The following is a 21,834-nucleotide window of genomic DNA, read 5'->3' as shown; positions in this document are numbered from 1 at the left end:
CATGGGAGAATTTCAATATTTTTGTATCTGTTGAGGCCTGTTTTGTGACCAATTATATGGTCAATTTTGGAGAAGTTCCTGTGAGGTGCTGAGAAGAAGGTATATCCTTTTGTTTTAGGATAAAATGTTCTGTAGATATCTGTTAAGTCCATTTGTTTCATAACTTCTGTTAGGTTCACTGTGTCCCTGTTTAGTTTCTGTTTCCACGAACTGTCCGTTGATGAAACTGGTGTGTTGAAGTCTCCCACTATTATTGTGTGAGGTACAATGTGTGCTTTGAGCTTTACTAATGTGTCTTTAATGAATGTGGCTGCCCTTGCATTTGGAGCATAGATATTCAGGATTGAGAGTTCCTCTTGGAGGATTTTACCTGTGATGAGTATGAAGTGTCCCTCCTTGTCTTTTTTGATAACTTTGGGTTGGAAGTCGATTTTATTCGATATTAGAATGGCTATTCCAGCTTGTTTCTTCAGACCGTTTGTTTGGAACATTGTTTTCTAGCCTTTCACTCTGAGGTAGTGCTTGTCTTTTTCCCTGAGATGGGTTTCCTGTAAGCAGCAGAATGTTGGGTCCTGTTTGTGTAGCCAGTCTGTTAGTCTGTCTTTTTATTGGGGAATTGAGTCCATTGATATTAAGAGATATTAAGGAAAAGTAAATGTTGCTTCCTTTTATTTTTGTTGTTAGAGTTGGCATTCTGTTCTTGTGGCTGTCTTCTTTTTGGTTTGTTGAGGGATTACTTTCTTGCTTTTTCTAGGGTGTGATTTCCATCCTTTTTTTCTTTTCTTTTTCTTTTTTTTCTGTTATTATCCTTTGAAGGGATGGATTCGTGGAAAGATAATGTGTAAATTTGGTTTTGTCGTGGAATACTTTGGTTTCTCCATCTATGGTAATTGAGAGTTTGGCTGGGTATAGTAGCCTGGGCTGGAATTTATGTTCTCTTAGTGTCTGTACAACATCTGTCTAGGTTCTTCTGGCTTTCATAGTCTCTGGTGAAAAGTCTGGTGTAATTCTGATAGGCCTGCCTTTATATGTTACTTGACCTTTCTCCCTTACTGCTTTTAATATTCTATCTCTATTTGGTGCATTTGTTGTTCTGATTATTATGTGTCGGGAGGAATTTCTTTTCTGGTCCATTCTATTTGGTGTTCTGTAGGCTTCCTATATGTTCATGGGCATTTCTTTCTTTAAGTTTGGGAAGTTTTCTTCTATCATTTTGTTGAATATATTTGCTGGCCCTTTAAGTTGAAAATCTTTATTCTCATCAACTCCTATTATCCGTAGGTTTGGTCTTCTCATTGTGTCCTGGATTTCCTGGATGTTTTGAGTTAGGATCCTTCTGCATTTTGTATTTTCTTTGTTGTGCCGATGTTCTCTATGGAATCTCCTGCACCTGAGATTCTCTCTTCTATCTCTTGTATTCTGTTGCTGATGCTCTCATCTATGGTTCCAGATTTCTTTCATAGGATTTTCTATCTCCAGTGTTGCCTCACTTTGGGTTTTCTTTATTGTGTCTACTTCCCTTTTTATGTCTAGTATGGTTTTGTTCATTTCCATCACCTGTTTGGATGTGTTTTCCTGTTTTTCTTTAAGGAATTCTACCAGTTTGGTTGTGTTTTCCTGTTTTTCTTTAAGGACTTGTAACTCTTTAGCAGTGTTCTCTTGTATTTCTTTAGGTGAGTTATTAAAGTCCTTCTTGATGTCCTCTACCATCATCATGAGATATGCTTTTAAATCCGGGTCTATGTTTTCAGTTGTGTTGGGGTGCCCAGGACTAGGTGGGGTGGGAGTGCTGCGTTCTGATGATGGTGAGTAGTCTTGATTTCTGTTAGTAGCATTCTTATGTTTGCCTTTCACCATCTGGTATTCTCTGGAGCTGTTCAGGATACACTCAGCGGGGTCCTGGAACCAAGATGTCTGTGCAGGATACACTGGGCAGGGTCCGTGAACCAAGATGTCTGCTGCAGATGCTCAGGCAAAGCGCTCCCAAGCAGGGCAGATCCCTATCCTCTGGCCGGGAAAATGGCCAGCTGCCTGTGCAGGATACACTCAGCGGGGTCCTGGAACCAAGATGTCTGCTGCTGATGCTCAGGCAAAGTGCTCCCGCACCGTGCAGATCCCTATCCTCAGAAGTCTTAAGATCGCATGGTGGGTGTTGTGGATAGCTGGCGGATGTCAGCTGACTCTGTGCCCTAGCGACCCTGGTGCTGCTCGGACTGGAAGGGGGTTACTACTACTTCTTTCACAATAACTAATAATTTGATGGTCTTTAAGAGACAATCAATGGTGGATGAATAATAAAATATAAAATATAGTACATTTACAAAATTAAATCTTGTTCAGAATTTTAAATAAAATTATGAAATATGACTCCAAATAAATGAGTGGAGCAAGAAATAATCATTCAGAGTGAGGTAATCCAGACCCAGAACATTGTTTAAATGAGATGTTCTCTGTATGCTCAACCATTTGTGTACTTGGTCCTCTTTGAGTGCTGTTGGGCTAGGCTTCGGAGATATGGCCTAGGAAGCACATCACTGGGAAGGGGCTTTGAAATTTCAAATGCTAACTGCTATTCCCAGTCTGCTCGCTATGCTTTCTATTTGTGGTTGGGCACCTGAGTGTGCAGCTATTCCTGTTATCATGTCTTTTGGCTGCAGTGTTTATTTTTCACGATGGTAGACATTTAGGTCTCTGGATACATGAGCCCAATATAAATCCTTCATTTACACACACACACACACACACACACACACACACACACACACACACATATATATAGATATAATTTTTATTTATTAATCATTTTATTTGTTTACATTTCAAATGTTATCCTACTTCCTTGTCTCCCCTCCACAACCCCCCCATCAAACTCATCCCTTATGTTCCCCCACCCACTCACCCCTCTAGCATCCCCCTTCCCTGGGGCATCAAGATACCACAGGGCCAAACACCTCTTCTCCCACTGATGCCAGAAAAGTAACAAATTCATTCAGAATGACAAATGCTATTGGATATCTTCTAGATTCAAATATTTATTTGTATTCAAATATTTAGATGTCTATTTAGAGCATCCATAGAAGACAGAAAACTAATAATGGATTGTGCCGGATTGAGAATCATTTCCTTTGTAATTGATAAGAACCTATAAGATTCATGTCTTACAAAACTGGCAAACAGCTTTACAAAGAGAAATGGTGTCTCTAACTTTAATAAAAGCATAGAAAATGATACCCTTTACCTATTTTTCAAATGTCTAATATAATTTTAATTTCATCAATAAGTGAAAAAATAATTATAGATGGGGACCATACAATTAAATTGCCTACAATGACAATCTACATTTGTTAGAATTTTTATTAAAGCTAAAAGTCACAGCTACTGTTCTAAGTTAGAGATTGGTCATTAAAAGACAGAGGGACATGTAATGGGATCAAGAATTGGGATGCTATTAGTTAGAAAATAGAAAGAAACTCCAATTATTATGAAAGCAAATAGAGGGTGATAACTAATGACTTACTTAATATATCCCTACATTATTAGAAACAAAAACATAAGTCGTATGGAACTAACTCTAGATTCTATATTTCATTTTAATTTTTTTGTTGATGGCAAGTTCATCTATCCTGCTCCTGTGGCTAATATTATCTATTTTGTATCCCCATGTAGAGGGACAACCATCCGGTTTCTAGGAATCAACCATGCTTTCTGTATCATGGGGACTGCTTAGACATCCAGCATCAAGGACTGAATTCCTAGCAGATTCATGGACTTTCTGTTACTAGCCAGCTGTTTGAAATGACTGAGAACACACCCTGTGAGCCAGTCCAATAAATTCTATCAGTTCTGATTTTTAGAGCATACTGAATAATACAATATATTAAAAATAAACATTTTTTTCAATTTATTTTGTTATTGGATTTTTAGTTTATTTGTTTTGATACAGGGTCTTCCTATATAATCCTCTCTGTTCTAGATTCACTACGTACAAGAGGCTGGTTTCAAAATCACAGAGATCCACCCACCTGACTGTGAATCCTGAGTGCTCAGTTATGTGCCATCACACAAAGCCTTTTTATAAAACATTAAATTAAAATAATATCTGTAGATTCTGTAAGTAGGATCTAATTTTCTCTATTCAATTATTTCAGCTGATACACCTATACCCTACATATAATTATATTTAATGATTTCCAACTAAATGTGTTTCAATCTATGAGTACCTAAATGTTTGCATATATTTTAATACATATAAAATAAATGGTATTTGATCATATAAAATTGACACATATTAAACAATGTGTTCTTTTCACAGATATAAAAATCTAAAATTGACCCTGGATGTTTTTCATGTTTATTTATAATCTTTCATATAATTTGGCACTATATTCTTCCCCAAGCAGTTTGGAATGATATTTTCCAATTATTAAATCAATTGATGTTTATGTTTCAAATGTCCATATTTTGGAATTGTAAAAGTAACTTGTACTCATCTGATGAAACTGTTATCTTGAAGGCTTTTTGCTGAAAAAACTCACACTTTCTATATCTTTCTGAACTCTGCCTGACAGCTATTTCTGGTTCAAACTCTTCTTCAAGTTGAATTATTCAATCTGGCTTCCCTCATCTTCTCACTGAATTGCTCTGCTTGGCCTCAAACTAATTCAGACAATTTGTTCTAATCTTCTGGCTCTTTCTTATTCTCTGTCATCAACTACTTCTGCTAACCTGAAATGAACTCTACTGCACTACACTCATTACACTGACTGACAAATGACTCAACTGTACACTTTGCAGTGCTTTGAAATAGCTTCATTTTGGGGTTGTCAAGGGATTTCTCTGTGTAGCTCTGGCTGTCCTGGAATTCACTTTGTAGACCTGGCTGGCCTCGAACTCAGAAATCCATCTGCCTCTGCCTCCCAAGTACTGGGATTAAAGGCATGTGCCACCACTGCCCGGCTTTCCGTGCTCTTCTTAAGAGAGCTGGGCACATCCTAGCTCTCATTCTGTCAAATATTTCTCTGATTCATTATTTTGTATGTCCCTCAATTAGAAGTAACTTTCATGAAGAAGAGACTGAAGGAATGACTATCCAACCAGAGAATGCCACACCTGGGGATCCTTCCCCTATACAACCACCAAATTCAGACACTCTTGTGGATGCTAACAGGAGCTTGATGACAGAAGCCTGATATAGATGTCTCCTGAGAGGCTCTGCCAGTGCCAGACACATACTGAAGTGGGTGGTGACAGCCATCCATTGGACAGAGCACAGGGTTGCCAATGAAGGAGGTAGAGAAGCTGAAGGAGTTGTAGGTGTTTTCAGCCCCATAGGAGGAACAACAATATAAACTAACCAGTAACCCCTGAGCTCCCAGGGGCAAAACTACCAACCAAAGAAAATACATGGTGGGACTCATGGCTGGAACTGCGTATGTAGCAGAGGATGACCTAGTCGGTCATCAATGGGAGAAGAAGCCCTTGGTCCTGTGAAGGCTCCATGCCCCAGTGTGGGGGAATGCCAGGGCCAGGAAGCAAGAGTGGGTAGGTTGGTGAGCAGGGGGAGGGGAAAGAGGATAGGTGGTTATTGGAGGGGAAATCAGGAAAGTGGATAGCATTTGAAATGTAAATAAAGACAATGGAGAAGTAGAAGAAGAAGGAGGAGGAGGAGGAGGAGGAGGAGGAGGAGGAGGAGAAGGAGAAGGAGAAGAAGAAGAAGAAGAAGAAAAAGAAGAAGAAGAAGAAGAAGAAGAAGAAGAAGAAGAAGAAGAAGAAGAAGAAGAAGAAGAAGAAGAAGAAGAAGAAGAAGAAGAAGAAGAAGAAGAAGCAGAAGCAGCAGCAGCAGCAGCAGCTCATTTTGGGGGACTAAGTGCATGCCCATCCTGAGATGATGTATTAGCCTCGGACTGAGACAGATGCAGATACAGCCAGCCACTTGACTGAGGTCAGGAACCCCTTTGGAAAAGTTAGGGGAAGAACTGAGGGAGCTGAAGGGGATTGTAACCGCAGAGGAACAGTATCAACTAACCTGGACCCCTCAGCTCTCCCAGAGACGAAATCACTAACCAAAGATCATGCATAAGATGGTCCATAGCTCTGGAACATATGTAGCAGAGTACTGCCTTCTCTGGCCTCAGTGGGAGAGGAAATGCTTGATCCTGTAGAAACTTGAGAACCCAGGGAAACAGAATGCTGGCAGGTGTGTGGTAGGGTGCGTGGGCAGAGGGGAGCACCTTCCAGAAAGAAGGACTACATTTGGAATGTAAATAAAATAATTTAATAAAAAAAAAGAAAAATGAAAAGAAATGCACATACCAAGACCATATCTGCATCCCTGCCACATCAAGTAGACCTAGGTCTTTGGTTTTGATCTCTTGTCAGAGTTGGGATCTCCTTGTTTCTTAATTAAAATTCCTCTCCATCGTATAACTAGGAAATTAAATCAGACAAAAATTAGATAAAATCATTATAAGTGGTTGTAAAGAAACATGGAAGCAATATAGGCTCAGATTTTAAAATTAATTTTTGTCTTAAATGGAGTAAGGAGGGAACGATAAGGAGAAAGGATGCATCCTATTTAAATTATAGGCTTCATTTCTACTTAATGATAGTTTGTGCATGCCATTATTACTTTACTGATATTAAATAGCAAATAATACAAGAATAACTTTGAAAAATGAAAAACCTATGGTTGATTATTTTCATTTTAGATTATAACAAGATTTTCAAATTTCATGTTAATATATTGACATTTAAAGAGATGATGTACCTAGCCATCAGAAGTATAGAGGTCAGGTGGACTGAAGGGTGGGAGGAGGTGTGTGGGGTGGGGCAGTCAGAGGGTGGATCAGAGGGATGGGGGGAGGGGAATGGAATATGGAGTGTAAAAAATAAATTAATTTAATAAAAATCAAAAAGAAACACAACTAAATTTAAAATTCATTTTCTGGATTGCATAGGTTCTCATGTCCCAATTTAGAAATAAAATCTTGGCTTAAATGTTCATAGTGCTACTTCAGCTTATCCTAATAAATGTTGTTAGTATTTTGAAAATAAATAAAAAAAACCTTGTATACATATGGATGGAAATTTAAAAGTTTATACAAACTATTTAAAATGAAAAATGAAAGAATGAATTTGAATGTTCCTAAGGAATAAATATTTTGTGTCTAAGGTCTTTCAATGAGGTCAAGTCAGACTTAAACAGTAGGGAAAAATAACCCGAAGTCAAATTGATTTTAGATTTTTAATTTGCCTTCAATCAATTGTTTACGTACAATATGGTTTTCAAAGATCATCCTTTTTGTGGCCATTAATATTTTATCAATAAAAACTTTGTAGTAGTTACAGAAATTTGCACTTAGAAAGCTCAGATTTAAATCCTGGTCCATTTCCTTTAGCACTATGTGCCTTTGTACTAAGTAGCAGCACTTTGTCATATAATTCAGGAATATGTCAAGAAATGAAGTGAAGACCTGTGAATACTGAGAAGCCTAAGTACAAAATCCATAAAAGATTGAGCACAGGTATTGTCATCATCATCAGAAGCAGACAGTAAGTATTAAAGCAAGTGAAGCCATGGAAAGGCTCCAACATCTTTGCATTTATCTCTTTGGAGAACATATTTTTAAATGATATGTACAAAATATGAGTAAAATGTTGTATATGTTTCCATGAGAAAGCCTTTAAATTTATTTTGATACAGACTCATCCTCTACTAGCTAGCAATGTACTTAAAAACAGATCTGTTTCACAACAGCTAAAAACAGATGTGGTATGAGTCACAGTGCAACCTTAAGCTGTAACACTGCTGTAAATTTCACGTTGTTTTGAATGTGAATCTTGGATGTAAAGTCTTTTCAGTTTTATTTCCACAAATGTTTTTGGTTAAACATATATTATAAACTTTAGTTTAAAACACATATGAAAAAAATGAATGCTTTACCATGATAGAATGAGTTGGTACTAGAAGATATTTCTGTTACCTGCTCAATATGTAGATAATAAATTGAAACACTCACATATAAATGGGACATTTGTATCACTCTCCCTCACCACAGGGCTTAGGAATTATCAGAAAAGGAAGTGTGGAGATTTTAAAAAGCAGAGGGAATGGATGTCTCCTGCAAAACAGTGTTCTTTGTTCATGGCAACACCATTGCACACAGGAAGCAGGGACTGTATGTGCAAGAGTCTGACAAGGTCCAGGATGTCCAAAATTTCAGCATGAATGAGGAGGAGCTCATAAACTTCCTCACCCAGGAAGTTATTGGCATTTGATGGCTCTGGGAAAGAAACAGACACATATCTTGAAGGATGTCCCTGTTCCTGTAAGGTTGCCCAACACATATTAACCTACTTGCAGCACAAAGTAGACTCAATGCCTTTAATAAAAAGGACATATGAACTTGGGAGGAATAAGCTTGGAAGAGTGTACAGAGAAGGAAGGAAAGGGAGATAGGTTTAAGATGAGTTATAGGCATGTATGGGATTTCCAAATATTTATTAAACCAAAGCTTGGTTTTCCATTTTTACATTATAGCCTTATCATTGAGCACACAGGAATCAATACAACAATAATTGAAATGTATTCTTTAGAAATAGGCCATGCATTGTGCCCAATTTTGCATGCCTAATATTGTTAATTGGTTATCTTACCTACGCAGTGGTTTCTAGAATCTTTCATATTCTGATCCTAATGGTACCCAAAATGAAAACTTCCTAGAGTGTCTTGCCAATGTCAGGACATCATTTCACGTCTTCCTTTAGGATGTTATATTTTTCATTCACTCAACACCTTCAACTATGAGGATGAATATGTTCTGCCTCTTTCCTATGGCCTGTCACATAAAATCAGATTAATGAAAGAAAGAAACTGAAGTTGCTAGAGATTGAAGAATTCCAATTTGCATTGAAGTCTGTTTTATGTTGAAGAATATATAATAAAAGAGTGTACTTACAGACTAGAGAATATAATACAAGGAAACAATCATGAAAAAAATCCACGGGTTTGGAAAGATGGGTCAGTAGTTAGAAACACTCTACTTCCAGAGGTTTGGATTTCTGCTTTTGCCACCATCAATGGGAAGCTTACACTGATCTCCAGTCCATTTCCACAGGTCAAGTGCCCTCTTCTGAACCCTGAGAGAAATTAATGCACATGCTATACACACATATCTGAACTGAATAATGTTCTCTGAAAGAGCACCATGTGCTTTTAACTGCTCAGTCATCTCTCTAGCCCCCATCAAACAAACCTTTTGGAAATGCTTTTCACTTAATTCTGTCGCAATACAATGTTTCACTAAAAGTGTTTTTTATATGTATTAAATGTTCGTGTTGGCATTTATATTCATAAGACATATATTGAATTTAAATTTATTTGTTTGCTTTAAAACTTGTGAGGGTTTATTCAATACATGAATGAGTGATATATATTTCTCATTCTTAGTTCTCACATCTACTATTTCTGCTTGGTATCCTATTTTATTTCAAGAATAAGTGGTCATAACAAATCATGAGGTTTCAGAATTGTCTCAAAATCTCTTGCAGGTGAAAGAAATATACTCTTGAGCCCCAATGCAGAAGATGATATAGGGCTAACTTGAACATAAAGTGATTTTTCTATTATATTTTTCTAATTATGTTTCCTCATTAATTCTTTTGCAACAATAAATACCTGCATGCTTTGGAAATGATTATGTGATGAAACTTTATATAAATTATGACACATCAGCATGGCAATTAAGCATAAGTATAATATGATACACACACACATATGTATATAATTACTTCTACTATACAAGTATTTCTAGTAGAATATGATGTCTCAAACTACTTGAACATAGTTGTATTATTAAGTAAGGATTCACTACTAATTTGATTGTTTTTCTACTCTCTTCCACATAAGTTACAAAATTGTGATAAATAGACTAGCTACTTAATGTCATTTGCTGTATTATTATAGTTTAAGTTTTCAAATAGCATAGTAATTGCTTATGTTGCATGAACTTGCCTTTTGGAAGAGAATTTGATTCTTCATTTTACTATATAAGAAACTGGAAAACCAATTATTTTTATTAAACACAGTTTATTTAATATTGACTGTAGATGAGGTCTTTCCATTGACTCTATATGCAATTTGAGGGCAGGCTGGTATGATGTCTTAGAAATTATATAATTTTCAAAAGATGAAAGTGATAAAGAATAGGTTTCTTTGTTGGTATTACCACCATATAGTGAAATATATAAAGCATGCAAACTATTAAGAGTCAGTAGGTCATTTATCCTGTTTCTCTGTTTGGCTATAACATAAGAGGTTTTTCTCAACCATAATCTATAGCTACGATGGATATATATTATGAAAAGCTCAAAATGAATGGGCTTTTAAGTAAATGGACTGAAACCTTTAAAAAGTTAGACAAAAAACAAACAACAAAATCTTTACTTTCAATAATTTAGCATTCTCAGCCGTTTTAGGATAATGACAGAAAGATGGCCAGCAAGACAAGTATAACCATTATGAGTACAGTTATTAAATACTCTCTAGATATTGAATCATTCCACCTTTGTTATTAATAGTTTATGTGGTAGGAAACCGAAAGCTAATAGTTATATGCTCAATACATTTATTCCAAAACCAAAATGCCATTTTCCTTCCTTAATCTTAAAATACTTGCCTTTTTATCTCATGAGTGACAACACAGTGGTTTTATATGATGGATGCCACAGCTCTAAAATCATACCCAGTCTAAGATGAAGAGTAAGAAACAAAGAACTCTAAGGAGAATCTTTCTTCTCTTCTCATGTTTCATTTAGAAGAAAAATATTACATCCCTAAAACAAAACAATATATTTGTATTTTACTTACATTACTTTTGCTTTACTTCATTTGATGTTGCCTTTGCTACATGTATGAGTATATGTTCACCTGTGTGCAAAGGTATACATACACACACACACACACACACACACACACACACACAAACACATACATGCACACACATACATACATACACACACACACACACACACATAGAGGCTGGATGAACCTATGGAATGTTTCCTCAGTAGGTGTCTAGTTTTTCTTTCCATAAAAGTCTTTGACTGGGACATAGCAGTCTCCATGTAAGCATGACTGTCTGACTGAAGAATTTCAGGAACAATCTGGCTTTGCCAGCCCAACCCTAAGATTACAAAACCAGGGTGAAGTTTTTAATTAAAGTAGAGGGGATTCAACTCAATTGGTGTGGAAAGCAGTTTACTAAATGAATTATCACCCAGACCAATTTACTTGAGCCTTAATAGCCACAACTGAGTCACATCACCAAAACTAGCTAGATAAAGAAACTATTGAAAAATAGGGGACTGGAAATTAATCATTATCATGTGAAAAACAAGGAAGTTGAGTAGATTGTCATTTAATTAAAATTTGCACTGAAATATTTAGATAAAGAATCTAAATCAAAACTATATTTATTCAATTAATACCAATCTTATGTTTTTGATATTTGTTCTATACTATATTATTGTGATAGATTTGTATAAAATCACCAAAAATCTGAACTTAAAAAACAAAACATCAAAGTTAATAGATACCTTGAGTTCCTTTAAAACTCTTCCCAGCCTGCTATCCTACCATGGACTCAGGCTGTAAGTTTAGCCTGCATTTATGACAATATATCTTACAATATCCTAGATTTCCTATTCAATAAGATTTTACAAACTGAGCTTATACATAGCTTTAGACTTCACTCATGTACTTCTCCATGGCATAGGCCAAAAGTATATATATATATATATATATATATATATATATATATATATATATATATATATATATTAGTAAATATATTTATAATATATAAAGTATATAATATAAATAAGTACACACACATATATATGGTAATTATTTGTTAAAATTGGCCTCATGACCAGTAATAACATTATATAACATATTCACCAAAAGTATTGTGAGCAGCCTTCAGAAATAGTTTGATAACATGCTTTTTATACTGAGTCATTCTGGTTCACTTGGATTCAGTAAAATTACCTCTTCCCTTACAAAACTGTGTTTAATTTTTCTGTACAGAATTTCTTATCCATTTTCTGTGCTACTCTTTCTGTGTTCTTTAATCAATACAGAGCAAAGCCATTGTTACAGACATAAGACACACATAACAGATAGACTGACAACCCAAACTACAGAAGGATGAAAGATGAAAGACACAAGAGATATTTTAAGTGGGGGATTCAATTTTGGGCTCATTGTTGTAAAGCAGAGTGCTTTCTTTTTGCTCATATCTGTAACTGGATATCAACACATTTTTTTTGCATCTGAACTTAGTCATTCATGTATTAACCAACACTATGCTAGTTGAGCTGCACTCAGTGTCTGAAATATAATACTGTATCAGTTAGAATTTTTTCTTGCCAGGATGACAAACAGAAAAGAATAAAGCAGCAGTGTGAGAGATGTCATCATTGCATGGAAACATTTGGTAGGAAGATTAATAGGCATCTCACTCAGCAATGATGACTTGGGAAATTTCCCATCTACATAGGCCTGTCAAGTAGTGTGGTCATGATGGAAATCTTGTTTACTCATTTAAATTTCCTTCTCCTACCTCTTTTATAACATATTCAGAGACAAAGGTAGGTATTGCATTGTAGATGAACAAATTCAGGATTGATCCTAAACAGCAATTTATTCTCTGAATTTTGACCAGTTGTTCTCTGTAGTAGACTTATTTGGTTGAATAAGGAGGCTCATTTGGTGATTAGTGAGAGCTATGCTGTACTGGCTGGTTTTGTGTCAACTTGACACAGGTTGGAGTTATCACAGAGAAAGGAGCTTCAGTTAAGGAAATGCCTCCACGAGATCCAGCTGCAAGGTATTTTCTCAATTAGTGATTAAGGGGGAACATCTCCTTATGGGTAGTGCCATCTCTTGGCTGGTAGTCTTGGTTCTATAAGAGAGCAGGCTGAGCAAGCCAGGGAAAGCAAGCCAGTAAGGAACATCTCTCCATGGCTTCTGCATCAGCTCCTGCTTCCTGACCTGCTTGAGTTCCAGTACTGACTTCCTTGGTGATGAACAGCAGTATGGAAGTATAAGCTGAATAAACCCTTTCCTCCCCAACTTGCTTCTTGGTCATGATGTTTTGTCCAGGAATAGAAACTCTGACTAACACATATGCCTACCTGTAATTATAAGGATGATCATTTAGAATATGTTTCAAAATTATATTAAACCATGGATGAAAGGAAGTGAGTTGGTTTCCTTAATGTCTCAAACCTCTAATAGGTTATCCATTTCCAAGTGGGGTATCCATAAACACATATTCATGTGTGTAACACTAAAAACTAAGTAGGTTGTATACATGTGCATATAGTATTCATACATGATATTGTCATAAAATTAATTATTTCACTTATAAAGGAAAGATCTAAGCTTCACTTCCACAAAATTATAATGTACAAATATCTAGCTTTAAATATACAAATAAAAATAAAAGAGCTTGAGACTTCTATGCAAACCTGGGCACTTGAGAAAAAAAGCTACTCCACTCAAAGATCCTCTGCGGTCCTGAAACTTTGAGTAACTGCGATGACAGTGGTTATATGATTAGGAGAACTCCCTCTACCTCTCTCTCTCCTTCTCTCCCTCTCTTTCTCCCTCTCTTTCTCCCTCTCTCCCTCCCTCTCTCTCTCTCTCTCTCTCTCTCTCTCTCTCTCTCTCTCTCTCTCTCTCTCTCTCTCCCTCCCTCTCTCTCTCTCTCTCTTTCTGTATTATGCATTCACATGCTTATTAAAAGTTAGTGATAAAGAGGAAAACAGCAGCTAACCTTACTAGGCAAGGTAAGTTATGTGAAGTAACTTAAGGTTATTCTAAAACTATTAGGCCTGGTATAATATTTAAGGGGAAAACCACTCTGCTTAGCTTTGTCGTTCAGAAAGACCATATGCATTCAGAATAGAACATTTTAAAAAACATTCACATATACATAAAGCTAAAAATACTTAAATAGGTACTTAATGGTAAATTATATAATAGTTAGAATGATAACCTCAGGCAAAGAAGAGAAAGATGAACATATTCAAGGGACAAAGATAAGCTTTCTACATAGAATATTAATATTATCCATTGGATCTCCAAGGAGAAATACATAAGAAGTTGGGTCAGCATATTAGAATCGAAAGAGCAAGATTTTGATTGAAGTATTATATTTGGTCATAATCAGTACATAGAATATAATTGGATTCAGGAGAGTATGTGAAAGTGCTCAGAGAGATGTCCGGAGTAAGAAGAGAAACTAAATTAGAACCCAGAGGACTGACAACATGAGAAAGGCAGTACCAGGAAACTCATCCATCATTCCTTCTTGCTATAGCGTTCCTGAAATATGGCAGAAAGCAGGCTCTTGGATAATCATACTATCTCTTGTCAAAAGGAAATTGAATGAGCAAGATAAATTGACATATTGTGAGACCAAATGACAGTGATTAAGTACTGGCCATGCACTGAAGTGCTTGATCCAATTACATACTGTATACGGGGCTAGAGTGACCTTTTGAATGAGACTACGGTAGAATGGCCTACATTTGAAAGCTTTCTTTTCCTCAGACTTGACAAAGATGAAGGAAGGGTTTCAATACTTTAAAGTAAAGCAGAGCATACTTGCTATCAGACTTAAAATAACTACTGATCAAAGGCCATGGAATAGGGTTATTTTAGATGTCTTCCTCTAAATTGATTAAAGTCCTTATTTTTCCTGTCGTCATCTAGCCACTTAAATGTACAAATTCCTTGCTTTAGGTTTGTCTAAAAATGAAAAAAAAAATGACAGTGCTATTTTTCCCCTTGCTTATTTTCTCTTCTTTCTTTATAATTTTATTTTCATTTTAAATTATTCTTTGAAGATTTCATATATAGTTTTGCCATATTCTTTTATCCATACAAACTGCTATAACATTTCTATCCCATTCTCTCTATCTCTCACATACACACAAATTTATACTATTTCTTTCTTAATAAAAGAAAGAAAAGAAAAAGGAACAAAAAGAAAAGGTACACATAAAAATGTGGGGTGTGATAGGTACTCACCAACTATTCTGAAGCATGGGGGCTACTAGGTGGTTGATATATTCATTGTGAAGTCATTGAAGAAATATGACTTCCCATCTCCCACCCATCTATAGTTTCTTGGCTAGACATTGTGGCCATTTCCTTTTCTGAGATTGTATCTGGCTTGAGCATGTGCAAGTCTTATGTATGCCATCACCATGTCTAAGAGCTCACATGCACATCTACCCTGTTGTGTACAGGTGACACTGCTTTTTGTTGTTGTTGGTTTGTTTGTTTTGTTTTGTTTTGTTTTGTTTTGTTTTGTTTTGTTTTTCCATACAGGGTTTCTCTGTGTAGCCCTGGCTGTCCTGGAACTCACTCTATAGACTAGGTTGGCCTCAAACTCAGAAATATGCTTGTCTCTGCCTGCCAAGTCCTGGGATTAAAAGCATGTGCAACCATGCCTGGTTTGCTTTTTTTGTTTTTGATAAAATCACCTACCACCTCTATTGCTTACAATCTGTCTGCCTGCTTTTCTGCATAGATGCCTGAAGGTATGAAGAATAGTGTTTTCAAGTCACCTCATCCAGAGCTGAGAAATCTAACCTCTCCCATTTTCTGACCATCCACCTATCTAAAAAATATTAACCCAGAATTGTCCCTGTCTCAAGAAAATGCAGGGACAAAGAGTGGAGCAAGGGCTGAAGAAAAAAAAAAAACACATCCAGAGACAGCCCCACCATGAGATCTCTTCCAACTGCACACACCAAACTCCGACGCTATTGCTGATGTCAAGATGTACTTACAGACAGGAGCCTGGTATGGCTGTACTCTGAGAGGCTCTTTCAACACCTAAGACAGATGCAGACACTCACAGTCAACCATCGGACTGAACCCCTATACCCCAATGGAAGAGTTAGGGAAAGGCATTGGAAGAACAACAATAGCATCTAACAGAACCATCCAGACCTCCCAGGGACTAAACGACCAACCAAAGAGTATATATTGGCCTGTGCATGGCTCCAGATACATATATAACATCTGCCTCATCTGGCATGAGTAGGAGGAGAGGTGCTTGATCCTGTGGAGGCTTGATACCCCAGAGAATGGAGGTGCTAGAGTGCTGAGTCATGAATGGGTGGGTAGGTAGGGGACCATCCTCTTAGAGGCAAAGGGGAAGGGATGTGGAGTGAGTTTCATGGATAATATTATGGGCAATAACATTTGAAATGTAAACAAATAAAATGATTAATAAAGCTAGTGAGGTTAGTCTTGAATATTTATCAATAAGGTTCAGGTTCTAAAGAAACAAGTGCAGCATTGGGTGTCAAGAATGCATGATCACTTGGGTAATAACATTCAACAAAACATTGCAAAATGTGTGTGCATTTTGGTAGCTAAATGACAAAGGAACCTCAGGCAGAAACAATTGTCATGACCTCTGGCCAGATATGGGGAATGGGCTTAAGAAGATTCTCAAAAGAAGAAAATGAAAATATGCCTTAGGGTAAGATCAGTCAGTCTATACTTTAGGAAGTTAACTTACAAAGCATAATGTACAAAGTACAATGTATAAAGTGCTTCCTCGGAAGAAATATCCTGTGTTTGTAATGCAACACTTTCATACATGACTCTGACAATGCAGATTTTGCTGTATATTTCTTTATTATAACAGTGGCATAAAAATTAACAAACATTGGCTGTTCAATACAACAATTCATAAAACATTTTAACAAAGACTTTGATTTTTTTGTTAGATCATATTGACCTCCTTCCCTAAATTCTCCTAGACCCAACCTCCCATTTCATATCCACGCTTATGTCCACGCTTATGGCTGATTAAGGCCTGTTAGTGATGCCTATAAACACCTAGCATGGTTGCCAACCATTGAAGCTAGTTACACTTACCAGCAGCTTACCTTACAGAAAGCTCTGCTCCTCCTGGGTACTACCACTTATCAAACAGAAACTAATGTAAAAAATTTAATTAATTTTTAAGTTACATATAGTTGTACTGTTTTACAAATTCAAGTCCTCTTCTCTCTCTGTATATATGTGTGTGTGTGTGTGTGTGTGTTTATACATAGGTGGTTTTAGGACCTACCACTTAGGATTGGAGAGTTAGGAGACACATCCCTTGGGAATAATAATTCTTCCTCTTTTAGCCCTAATTTTTCATTAAGGAGTGAGTTCCATGTGATTTTCTCCACTTGTATGTGAATAGGTATTGATACAGCTCAGATGTTAATTATGAAGCCATATTGGTAAAATTTTACAACTACACTATCCCTGACACATGTAGAATACACAATCTTGCATCATACTTTCTAGTTTTCTGGCTTTTTACAATTATTTGGTTCCCTCTTCTGCATCCTTGAAGCTCAGATGTAAATGTATCAATTGGGGCAGGGCACCTCACAGAATATTGTTCTCCATATTTTGACCATTGCTTTCCACATTTTGACAATTCAGGTTTTCTGTAATGGTCTCTCCTGGAAAAGAAGTCTCCTTGATTAATGGTAAAAACTACACTTATTTGTTCATAAGCACTTTATTCACTGGATTTGGAGAAATTGAGTTATATCTGACCCCAAAAGTTTTCTCCATGAGGACTACTAGCTTTCTCATAGTGCTTGAAGATGCTATGAAAGTTGCCAAGGGACAAAATCAATTGATAGCTTCAGCCAGCTGTGATGTCAATGAGCTACATCACTGATTCAATAGGCAAGACACCCCTACACGTTCTACCATGACACTTATATCTTGGTGTTACCTGATAGTGGCCTAACTCTACTTAAGTTCTACTTAATAGAAAATAATCCATTCCTGCTACTCTATATCTAGCCATGTCATCGAGACTTGTAAGGTCATGAATATTAGGGGAGAACCCAATAACATGACCTCCCCACAAAAATGTATTTCCTGTTTGCATTCATATAGAATGACTTGTAGCTGTTACTTTAATATTCATTTTTATTACAAACATAGGCTTTTCAGAATCCCTTGCCTCCTACGTTTCTTTATGACTCTCTTACCTGTGTAGTTATTTGTAACATAGCCACCTTTAGTTTTCATGCCAGGAGCCTAAGCAAAGCCAGTCCACTCACTGACAATGGTCTTTATAAAACTTTATAATTAACACAGTCATAAATACACATTTCTCCCATTGCAGATATTATCTTCAGAGTAGCTACACTACAAGCCCTGTAGTAAAACTTTACGACTAATGCTCATGACTTCAAAATAAAATCCAGCATTTCAGCCATGATGGGGAGCAGAGTCTCAGAATGCACTTTCGAATTCCATGGTAACAGGGCAGCTGGAACATATAATTTTGTAAATATGGATTTCTAGGCAGTGTGAAATATGGACTTTTTAAGAGAAGAAATAGAAGCCTGAGCACTGAGTAAAAATGAATTTCTATCCCAAATATTGTCAATAGGAAGAGAAGCAAAAGGTTAGCTTTTAGAGATGTTTTTAAAGGCAGAAGCAATTTGAATGGCTAGAAGTTCACTGTGGTAAGAATGATGGTTTTGTTGTTGTTGTTATGCAGGGGGTATTGAGTGTCTATATGTGTTAATGGAGAAGGTACAGGTGATGGTAATGATTCACTGTTGCATACACTAATATTGTGGAAGAGATCTTTTTCTTTATTCTTTGGATTGAAAATAAACTAAGACTCTTGAGTTTGTATAATGTGTCCTGAACCTGATACAGCCTTCTCCTGAGAGGCTCTGCCAGAGCACTGCCAGAGCATGACAAATACAGATGTGGATGCCTGTAGCCAACCGTCAGATTGAGCAAGGGGATCTGAATGGTGGAGTTAAAGAATGGACTGAAGGCGCTGTAGGGTTTGCAACCATAAGAATAAAAATATCAACCAGCCAGACTCCCCAGAGCTCCCAAGAACTAAACCACCAACCAAAAAGGGAACATGTAGGGACCCGTGGCTCCAACTTCATATGTAGTAGAAAATATATGGCATCAATGGTAGGAGAGGCCCTTGATCCTGTGAAGGCTCAATGCCCCAGTGTTGAAGAATGCTAGGGCAGTGGGGGTGGGGGGTGAGTGGAAAGGCACTCTCATAGAAGCAGGGGAAAGGAGATGGAATAGGGGGTTTGGAGAGGGGAAACCAGGAAAGGGGATAACATTTGAAATATAAATAAAATTGCAAAAAATAAATCCCATGACCTAGGAAAATAAATATTTACACAAAATGAAAAGGGAGCAAAACACACATTTAAAATTGAAACTTTGTACTTTAACAAATGATATTCAAAAATCTTCTTCCCCTAAAATACTAATGATTTAATTTAATCATCTCAATGTAGATAGTCTGAAGACATCTTCAAATCATTAGAATGGGAGTTAGTGTTATCTCTGCAGAACTGGTAATCTAGGTATCTAGGTACACATTAAGAGCCTCTTGCTAACTCTTTCTCAGTCATATATCATGGTCATTTTTACTCACATAAATCTTAGATCACAGAAACTAATCAGGTATATCAGTAGTAACATCAATTTCTATCTAGTAGGGAAGAGAGGCAGGGAGAGAGGGAGAGAGAGAGAGAAAGAGAGAGGGGGTAGAGGAGGAACGAGATACTTTGGTCAATCATTAGATTGTCTTCCTTGGCATTGTAAGGATTACAAAGAACAGTTTTATTGACTTTACCAGGTCTTCAGGGTTTTATAGAATTGATGTAATATCACTTGGACCTTGAACACAAAGGCAGAGATTTTTAAAAGCACTTAATATAGTACTATTGTATAATCTGGTAGAATTTAGGTGAAAATAATTTTAAAATGTAACTCCTAAAGAGCCCATTTTCTAAGTCTCAAATACAGATTGAATTTTAATATGCAACTATAATTATTTCTTCTCAGTGAAATATGTGTGTCAACACACACACACACATACACACACACACACACACACACACACACACACACACACACACACAAAGGACACACACACAACTCAAAAACTAAAACCAACCAATCAACTAACCAAACCAGCTCTAACGTTACAGAAACTATAAGATTGTTTATTTTGAAGTCAAATATGGATAAAGGAATCTATCATTTATGGCTCTCCAAGTACAGTATAGAAAGTTTCATGGACATTTATAGTAACAAAACAATGAAAATACTGCATCAAGTCATTTTAAAAATACATTATTTGAAATGTTAAATAAGTAGTTATGGCAGGCCAAGGAATCTTAACCATGGGTGTCAGATAAAATCTGATATCATTTTCCCCTTTTCCACTGGTAAGGTAGTAGGGATTTACTAAGTTAAGTAAGCAAAAAAGTGTATTGGTTTATCTTGCTGTTAGATCTTGCAATATAGAGGTGATCCAGCAAAGCCTCTTTATGTGGCTAATGAAATTTCATAAAATTATAATTACAATATGATCAGCAACAACCTAATTGTCCATAGTCATTGAAGTTTTTAGTTTTTAGTCACAAGCCTATGCAGATATAAATTTTTATTTTAATGACTTACCTATCATAAATACAGTACTGTTAGGAACATTTCCTTGTTAATCCCATTTTCCAACCATGAGAACCATATATTGACCATTGATTGAATATGAGATTTGTAAAATAAAATGGTTTCCATTCTCCCTTTTCAAAAATCTCATGCTGTTGCTATTACCCTTAGGACCCAATTCTTTAAAACGAAATTATCTCCCCACCTTTAAAGACTTTAAAGATTTTGTTTTCTCCATTATGACTTCATAATTTAAAACATAAAAGGAAGCAGAAAAATTGTCTAATGTCTAAAAGGAAAGCAACTAGGCAGGCCATTGCTAACAACACTTTTCTAAGAACATGTGAAATTCAGGATTGTTGTACTAGTGTGTGATAGCTGGTAAAACTTAAGACTCAAAAAAGGTTTTTTTTTACATAATTAATTATTGGGGCCTGAGGTGATGACTCAGTGAATCTATTGCTTGTCTTTCATGTATGGAAATCTGAATTCAATAGTATGCTAAATGTTAGGTGCAGGAGGGCTGGAAGAGGTAGAGACAGGCAGACCTCTGAGGCTGGTTTGGCCAGCCAGTATAATGGAATTAGTGAGGAATATCTTCAGTGATAATATGTCAAATGAAAACTATAGGAAATGAAAATGTTGGATCACTATTGAGGAAAATACTCAAAGTTATATAAGACCTCACAGAAGCATAAACATATCACACGAGCATAGCATTTCTCCATACATTTACTTTTTACATTTTGTCTTTTGAATTTTATTGCCATATTCATAGGACATATGTCATTTATGTTATATTTATATGCATATCATATAAGCACTCAGGACATTTTATTTTGAAATACAGAAATTCATTGATAAGCAAAAAAATATGAAAGCAAAAGTACTGAAATGAGATATCTTCTCTCTGGATTGGTCTTTGTTTTTATGTATATTAAATAAAGAAATCCATTTCGCTATGTAGGCTGACATTTTGACCGTTTGACAGTGTCTTTTGCCTTACAAAAGCTTTTCAGTTTCAAGAGGTCCCCTTTATTAATTCTTGATCTTAGAGCCTTATCCTCTGGTGTTCTTTTTAGGAAGTTTTCCCCTGTGCCAATTTGTTCAAGGCTATTTTCCACTTTCAATTCTAATAGATTCAATGCATCTGGTTTTATATTGACATATTCTTCTACATGCAGATCCAGTAATAGTGTCAGGGTTTGGTGCCTGTCCATGGGATGTATCTTAGGTTGTGCCAGTCACTGGTCAGCCATTCCTACAGTCTTCACTCCATT

This window comes from Mus musculus, chromosome 5, assembly GCF_000001635.26.
Source record: "Mus musculus strain C57BL/6J chromosome 5, GRCm38.p6 C57BL/6J".
Classification (NCBI taxonomy): Eukaryota; Metazoa; Chordata; class Mammalia; order Rodentia; family Muridae; genus Mus; species Mus musculus.
Note: the sequence above shows the minus strand (reverse complement) of the source record.